Source organism: Bos mutus, chromosome 21 (assembly GCF_027580195.1).
Source record: "Bos mutus isolate GX-2022 chromosome 21, NWIPB_WYAK_1.1, whole genome shotgun sequence".
Lineage (NCBI taxonomy): Eukaryota > Metazoa > Chordata > Mammalia > Artiodactyla > Bovidae > Bos > Bos mutus.
Window position 1 is genome coordinate 22195089 of NC_091637.1, and position 8197 is coordinate 22203285.

The window sequence follows — 8197 nt, forward strand, 5'->3', positions numbered from 1 at the left end:
TTGCAATGGTGAATGGAATTGTTTCCTTAATTTCTCTTTCTATTTTCTCATTATTAGTGTATAGGAATGCAAGGGATTTCTGTGTGTTGATTTTATATCCTGCAACTTTACTATAGTCATTGATTAGTTCTAGTAATTTTCTGGTGGAGTCTTTAGGGTTTTCTATGTAGAGGATCATGTCATCTGCAAATAGTGAGAGTTTTACTTCTTCTTTTCCAATTTGATTCCTTTTATTTCTTTTTCTGCTCTGATTGCTGTGGCCAAAACTTCCAAAACTATGTTGAATAGTAATGGTGAAAGTGGGCACCTTGTCTTGTTCCTGACTTTAGAGGAAATGCTTTCAACTTTTCACCATTGAGGATAATGTTTGCTGTAGGTTTGTCATATATAGCTTTTATTATGTTGAGGTATGTTCCTTCTATTCCTGCTTTCTGGAGAGTTTTTATCATAAATGGGTGTTGAATTTTGTCAAAGGCTTTCTCTGCATCTATTGAGATAATCATATGGTTTTTATTTTTCAATTTGTTAATGTGGTGTTTTACATTGATTGATTTATGGATATTGAAGAATCCTTGCATCCCTGGGATAAAACCCACTTGGTCATGGTGTATGATCTTTTTAATGTGTTGCTGGATTCTGATTGCTAGAATTTTGTTAAGGATTTTTGCATCTATGTTCATCAGTGATATTGGCCTGTAGTTTTTTTTTTTGTGGGATCTTTGTCAGGTTTTGGTATTAGGGTGATGGTGGCCTCATAGAATGAGTTTGGAAGTTTACCTTCCTCTGCAATTTTCTGGAAGAGTTTGAGCAGGATAGGTGTTAGCTCTTCTCTAAATTTTTGGTAGAATTCAGCTGTGAAGCCATCTGGACCTGGGCTTTTGTTTGCTGGAAGATTTTTGATTACAGTTTCAATTTCCATGCTTGTGATGGGTCTGTTAAGATTTTCTATTTCTTCCTGGTCGAGTTTTGGAAAGTTGTATTTTCTAAGAATTTGTCCATTTCTTCCACGTTGTCCATTTTATTGGCATATAATTGTTGATAGCAGTCTCTTATGATCCTTTGTATTTCTGTGTTGTCTGTTGTGATCTCTCCATTTTCATTTCTAATTTTATTGATTTGATTTTTCTCCCTTTGTTTCTTGATGAGTCTGGCTAATGGTTTGTCAATTTTATTTATCCTTTCAAAGAACCAGCTTTTGGTTTTGTTGATTTTTGCTATGGTCTCTTTTGTTTCTTTTGCATTTATTTCTGCTCTAATTTTTAAGATTTCTTTCCTTCTACTAACCCTGGGGTTCTTCATTTCTTCCTTTTCTAGTTGCTTTAGGTGTAGAGTTAGGTTATTTATTTGACTTTTTCTTGTTTCTTGAGGTGTGCCTGTATTGCTATGAACTTTCCCTTAGGACTGCTTTTACAGTGTCCCACAGGTTTCGGGTTGTTGTGTTTTCATTTTCATTCGTTTCTATGCAAATTTTGATTTCTTTTTGATTTCTTCTGTGATTTGTTGGTTATTCAGCAGCGTGTTGTTCAGCCTCCATATGTTGGAATTTTTAATAGTTTTTCTCCTGTAATTGAGATCTAATCTTACTGCATTGTGGTCAGAAAAGATGCTTGGAATGATTTCAATTTTTTTGAATTTACCAAGGCTAGCTTTATGGCCCAGGATGTGATCTATCCTGGAGAAGGTTCCATGTGTGCTTGAGAAAAAGGTGAAATTCATTGTTTTGGGATGAAATGTCCTATAGATATCAATTAGGTCTAACTGGTCTATTGTATCATTTAAAGTTTGTGTTTCCTTGTTAATTTTCTGTTTAGTTGATCTATCCATAGGTGTGAGTGGGGTATTAAAGTCTCCCACTATTATTGTGTTATTGTTAATTTCTCCTTTCATACTTGTTAGCATTTGTCTTACATACTGCAGTGCTCCCGTGTTGGGTGCATATATATTTATAATTGTTATATCTTCTTCTTGGATTGATCCTTTGGTCATTATGTAGTGACCTTCTTTGTCTCTTTTCACAGCCTTTGTTTTAAAGTCTATTTTATCTGATATGAGGATTGCTACTCCTGCTTTCTTTTTGGTCCCTATTTGCATGGAAAATCTTTTTCCAGCCCTTCACTTTCAGTCTGTATGTGTCCCCTGTTTTGAGGTGGGTCTCTTGTAGACAACATATGTAGGGTCTTGTTTTTGTATCCATTCAGCCAGTCTTTGTCTTTTGGTTGGGGCATTCAACCCATTTACATTTAAGGTAATTACTGATAAGTATGATCCCGTTGCCATTTACTTTATTGTCTTGGGTTCAATTTATACACCGTTTTTGTGTTTCCTGTCTAGAGAATATCCTTTAGTATTTGTTGGAGAGCTGGTTTGGTGGTGCAGAATTCTCTCAGCTTTTGCTTGTCTGAGAAGCTTTTGATTTCTCCTTCATACTTGAATGAAATCCTTGCTGGGTACAATAATCTGGGCTGTAGGTTATTTTCTTTCATCATTTTAAGTATGTCTTGCCATTCCCTCCTGGCTTGAAGAGTTTCTATTGAAAGATCAGCTATTATCCTTATGGGAATCCCCTTGTGTGTTATTTGTTGTTTTTCCCTTGCTGCTTTTAATATTTGTTCTTTGTGTTTGATCTTTGTTAATTTGATTAATATGTGTCTTGGGGTGTTTGCCTTGGGTTTATCCTGTTTGGGACTCTCTGGGTTTCTTGGACTTGGGTGATTATTTCCTTCCCCATTTAAGGGAAGTTTTCAACTATTATCTCCTCAAGTATTTTCTCATGGTCTTTCTTTTTGTCTTCTTCTTCTGGAACCCTATGATTCAATGTTGTAGCATTTAATATTGTCCTGGAGGTCTCTGAGATTGTCCTCATTTCTTTTAATTCATTTTTTCTTTTATCCTCTCTGATTCATTTATTTCTACCATTCTATCTTTTAATTCACTAATCCTATCTTCTGCCTCTGTTATTCTACTATTTGTTGCCTCCAGAGTGTTTTTAATTTCATTTATTGCATTATTCATTATATATTGACTCTTTTTATTTCTTCTAGGTCTCTGTTAAACCTTTCTTGCATCTTCTCAATCCTTGTCTCCAGGCTATTTATCATTCCATTTCTTCTGCCTTTAGGGGAAATGTTTGAGAATCACTGATATGCATATTATCTCATTTTAATCTTCCCAACTGCCCTGTGGCCTTATGTGACAGACACCTCCCTGCACGGATTCGTTGAACTCCCCACTATATTTGAGGATGTCCTCCTTCTGTGAGTCTCAGTGAGAGATTGGGCCTCACCCTCAGTAAGAAACTTAAAAGGCCAGATAAATATTTGAACTGCCCCACAACTGGGCACACCTAAGGAGCAGGTGACACACAGATACCAGGACAGATCAGAATCCCTTCTGTGGGGCCTGCAGTAGCATTCAGCGTGGCTTCCAATGGCCAAGGTGCCTGGACCAGCTGCCCTTGGCTGCCCAGCTCCCACCTTCTTGGTCTCTGCCTGATCTCAGGCTGGTCCCTTCCCAGTGATTCTCCAAGTTATCCAGCGTCCTTCTAGTACAGCTCTTCTCTGCTTAGGATTCCAGAAATGTTCTCTTCATGGTGTAATCAAAAGCCTTCATGTCTAAAAGCAGGTGCTATTAACTGCACTTTCTGGATGAGGAAACTGAGGCTTAGAGTAGCATAGACTGAGCCCAGGATGACTGTGTGCCAGGGTGAGCTTTGGTCTCAGTTCAGGGTTGAGGAGCACATAGACATGTGCAGGGAAAGGCCCTGAGGTGACCAAGAGGAACTGGAAGAAGTTCTCAGTGGCTGGAGGGAGGGAGGTGATGAGGCTGGAGAAGTAGAAAGGGGTGTGAGTTTATAGGGCTTTGGAGGTGATACTTTAAAGTTTGTGCTTCATCCCAAGGCAGCAAAGAGAAGCCTTCAAAGTTATCTCAGTTTGAGTTCAGCACAAGCAGACATTGAGGGAAAGAATGGAAATAGAGGAAGCAGCTAGAAGCTAATGGCAGGAGTGCAGGTGAGGGGATGGAAGGATCACAGGTGTGACTTTGTTCAAGGCTGTCTTTCACCAGGCCCGCTCTGCCCCTGGCCCCTCACATCATCATCTCTGACCCTCACACTAACTTGGGAGAGTTGATTATTATCCCCAGTCTACACATCAGGAACTCAGCAGGGCTAGAGCTCAGGACCTCCCAGCCTGGGAACCACTGAGCAGGGCCTGTCAGGTCCAGTCTCTGCCCACCAGGTCCTCCCTACCTGAGGCTGCACCTAGGGCAAGGCTCCTGGGGCTTCCAAACAGCAGGGGAGCCCCAGCCATGGTGACTGTCTTCCAGCCTTTCCTTCCCTTAGAGGGCAGATGCTAGTCACATAGAAAGAGTTCTTATTACAAATCCACCCCTCTTTTCTATAGACTCCAGTAAGTCCCGGTGCAGTTAGATTGAACCACCAGGAATGCCAGCTCCTCCTCAGCCTGAGCTCCTCCTGAAGGAGGGTCCTGGGTGGGGGTCCGTCAAGTGGAAAAACTCCAGCCTCCACTGAGGACCCCAGGGGTGAAGAGCTGGGATTGGCTGGCAGGGCGGTGTCTGCACCTCTGTCCCTCTACCTCAGCCCTAATCCCTGGGGATAGGAGGACATCAAGAGGTGAAGATGCTCAGTTTTGAGTGAGGGACCAGCTCAGGGCCCTAAACAGGATCCCAACAAGCATCCCTGGGGCTCCAGCACCTGGGAACAGAGGGCAATGGTTTTTCACAGACACCAGCATCTGGGCTGATTGGCACCTGCCAAGTGTAACTGACCCTGCACTGAGCCAGAAGCAGAAAGCAGGGTTAGAGATTTGAAAGCTCTTCCTCTGGGAATCCTAGTTCCTCTCCTTCCAAGAAAGCCTGAAACCCTGGAAGGAACCTGGGCTGAGAGGCAGGAATCCTGGGGTCGCCTTTCACAGCAGGCTGCAACACTGCCCCAGGCCTCTCCCAACCTCAGCTCATTGGCTGAGAGAGGGCATCTAGAGGTCCCTGGAGCCGCCCCCTAAACAAGTTGGAGATCCAGCCCCTCATGCCTCCTGCCAGAGTGTCCCTCAGGCTAGTTCTCCATGCAAGTCAGCCTGGGGGAGAGATGGTCCAAGGACTCCACCTGGTGGCCGCTCCACAACCAGACACACAGCGGCCTCCAGCAGAGACCTCTGAGAAGTCAAGCTGCACCTCCCTGCCCTCTCATACTGGTTCCCAGGTGTCATAGCTGGGAATGGGAAAACTGCCATTATAAAGCTGTCTGAATGAAAAGCACTGGCATTGCTGTCAGATGGGCCTGGCTTTGAAATCCTTGGGTTTTTAACCTTACCTGGAGCCCCTCATCCCTGCAGTGGGCTATTTGGGACACGTCGTACAGGGCTGTGTCCTCTCTCTGCATGAACAGGCAGCCCAGGGGGATGGCAAGGGCAAGGCTGGACCAGTGACAGGAGTCGCCCTGGAGGTGCTCAGCTCTTAGACCAGTGGTTCATCCGTGGCTGCACATCACGGTTGCCTGATGTGGACAGTGCTTCTCAAAGTGTGGTCCTCGGACCAGCAGCAGAACATCAACAGGAAGTTACTGGGAATGCAGATTCCTGGGTTCCACCCCAGACCTGCTGAGTCAGAAACTCTGGGATGGGGCCCAGCAGCCCCCCAGGTGATGCTGATCCTGGTCCAGTATGAGAACGCAGTGCTCAGGTACCAGAGTTCTGAGAAAGCTCCACAGGGCTTTCCAGGGTGTTAGGCATCGGAAACATATGTGAAGATCAACAGAGGCCACCGCACCCCCACTCGTCTGCCTCACTCCCCACCCCCAGGGATTCTGGCTCCTTGGAGCTGAAGAAGGACCTAGGCGCAGATCTAAATAGCAACATGCAGCTGATCCTAATGTGAGTCGCTGCTCTGGTATGGACACTTCCTTACATATACTATGCACGCTCTTCCTTTAGAGGCCAGGCCCTGCAGCACAGGACAGCTGCGCTCTGCTAGGTCACTGGACTGTGCAGAGAATAATCACCAGATATTGACGTTTAGTGGTAGCTTGAGCTATGACATGCATGGTGCTCAATGGTTTGCATGTAACATCTCAGAACAGCCCAGTGAATTGTTAGAATTCTCTGCTTTACAGACAGAAAAACTGAAGCGCAGAGAGGTTAAGTAACTCACCTTTGTCGCACAGCTACTAAAGGACAGAATCAGAATTCCAACCTAGTTCTCTCAGACTCCAGAGTCCACCACCTCTGCTTCCTCATTTTACAAACAAGAGCAGGAATGAGGTGCTGAAGGTCACCAGGGGGGGCACCCATCCCTTCTGCTGTACCTTTGCCTGAAGCTCCCCAGTGCTGGGGCAGCAACTTCAAGATGTGACAAATGGCACTCTGAGCTGGGTGTCACCCTCAGGAAATAATGCCTCCCTCCTGGGCATAGATGGAGTTGGAAAAGGAAAGTGAGGTGGAGTATTAATTAAGTCACAAGGATTTCATCCTGGACCCACAGGATTCAGGATGTTAAGAAATTTGACACTTGCCCCTGTCCCAGTTCAAGTGTTCCTTGCCCTCTCAATGCTGGGTGGTGTCCACTGACACCCAGAGGGAAGAAAGAAAAAGAGGAGGATCTTAAGGAGTAGAGAAAATATAGGTCCATTTTACCACTAAAAATGCATTTTACAAAAGCAATAAAGATTTTTTCCTAAAGAGACGAAGGGCTTGGGGAGGGGTATAGAGCAGGTGCTTCATACCACTACGAGGGCAGCTCTCACTGCTCTCGATTCTCCTGGAGAAGCGGTAGAGCTCCATGGCTGCCCTGGCGTCCTCCTCTGAATTGTGTCCCAGCACGCTGTCCTGCAGACACAGGACAGAGAGGGGACTGGGACTGAATTCAGACGCCATGGAACTCGGGCCTTCCCTGCTCACTTCCTGAGCCCAGGGCTGTAGTGTGTCAGGGGTGAGTCTCCCAGGCCCCTGAGACCCTGGACTCGGCAGGTGTCTGGAGCAGGCCAGGCTTCACCCATGAGCCCGGGGCCCAGGCAGGCCCAGGCAAAGAATCCAGGTCCTGAGGCCACGTGTGCCCTCCAGGGGCTCCCATCTGCTGGGTGGGGGCGCGGCGCTGCAGGCTTGGCCTCAGACCCAGAGGGGCTGGAGCAGTTCCCATAGGAGCCCAGGGACCAGGGAACAGGGACAGAGATGTTTCTAGAGTGCTCCTTGCTCAGCATGTTGAGAACAGGGCTCTTCATTGAAGCCAGGAGCTGACGCTCTGTCCTGGGTCCCTGGTGCCACAAGCCCTGCAGAGGGGCCCAAACTCAGGCCCATCTCCCTCCTCCTGAACATTCCTGCTCCCAGACAAGCTGTCCCCCATCCCTCACACTGGGGTTGGGTTCTCATCTCCCTGGCCCCCATCTCCTGCCTCCTCCACTAAGACACACCCTTCACCCTCCACTCAGACCTGGTATCCTGCTTGTCTCCTGCCTTCCATCCCTGCTCAGGATACCTGCTCTCCCTCTGTGGACACACCCCACTGATGTGCTGATGGTCAGGTCACAGGCCACCCTCCCTTCAATAAAGAGTTTCTCAAGGACGGACCGCACCTTGCTCACCCGGATCCTCAGTATTTGTCCAGCCGGGTATAGAGCAGGTGCTTCATAAACATCTGCTGACCCTGAGTCGGCACAGCTTCTAGCGTCCAGCCTGCTCTCTGAGCCTTTCTGCCCCAGTGAGCTCCCAGCTCCCAGCCCCCAGCACGTGCCTGCTTCCACCTGGGGCTTTTGTGGGTCTGTTCTGCCTGCAAGTTTGAGCTCAGGGTCTCTCACTTTCGGAACCTCGTCATGGGGCCAATGTCCTGAGTGAAAATCCCAGAGGCTTCTCTGTAAGTGAATGTTAGTCCCCTGGTTACATCTCAACAATGGTTTCCTACTGAGTCTTAAATGCTTCATGAGGTGCCCAATGCTGTGAATGTTTGTCCCTGCCAGACTCTGTATCTCTTTCTGTGAGTCTCTGTCTCTCCCTCTCATAAACGTTGCTCAGTCATCCCTGCCTCTGGGAGGATATAGGTTCGTGCTCCTTATAAGAATCTAATGCCTGGTAGTCTGAGGTGGAGCTGAGGCAGTGATGCTAGCACTAGAGAGTGGCTGCCACTGTCTCCCATAACCCCCAGATAGAGCTGTGTAGTTGCAGGAAAATAAGCTCAGGACTCCCACTGGTTCTGC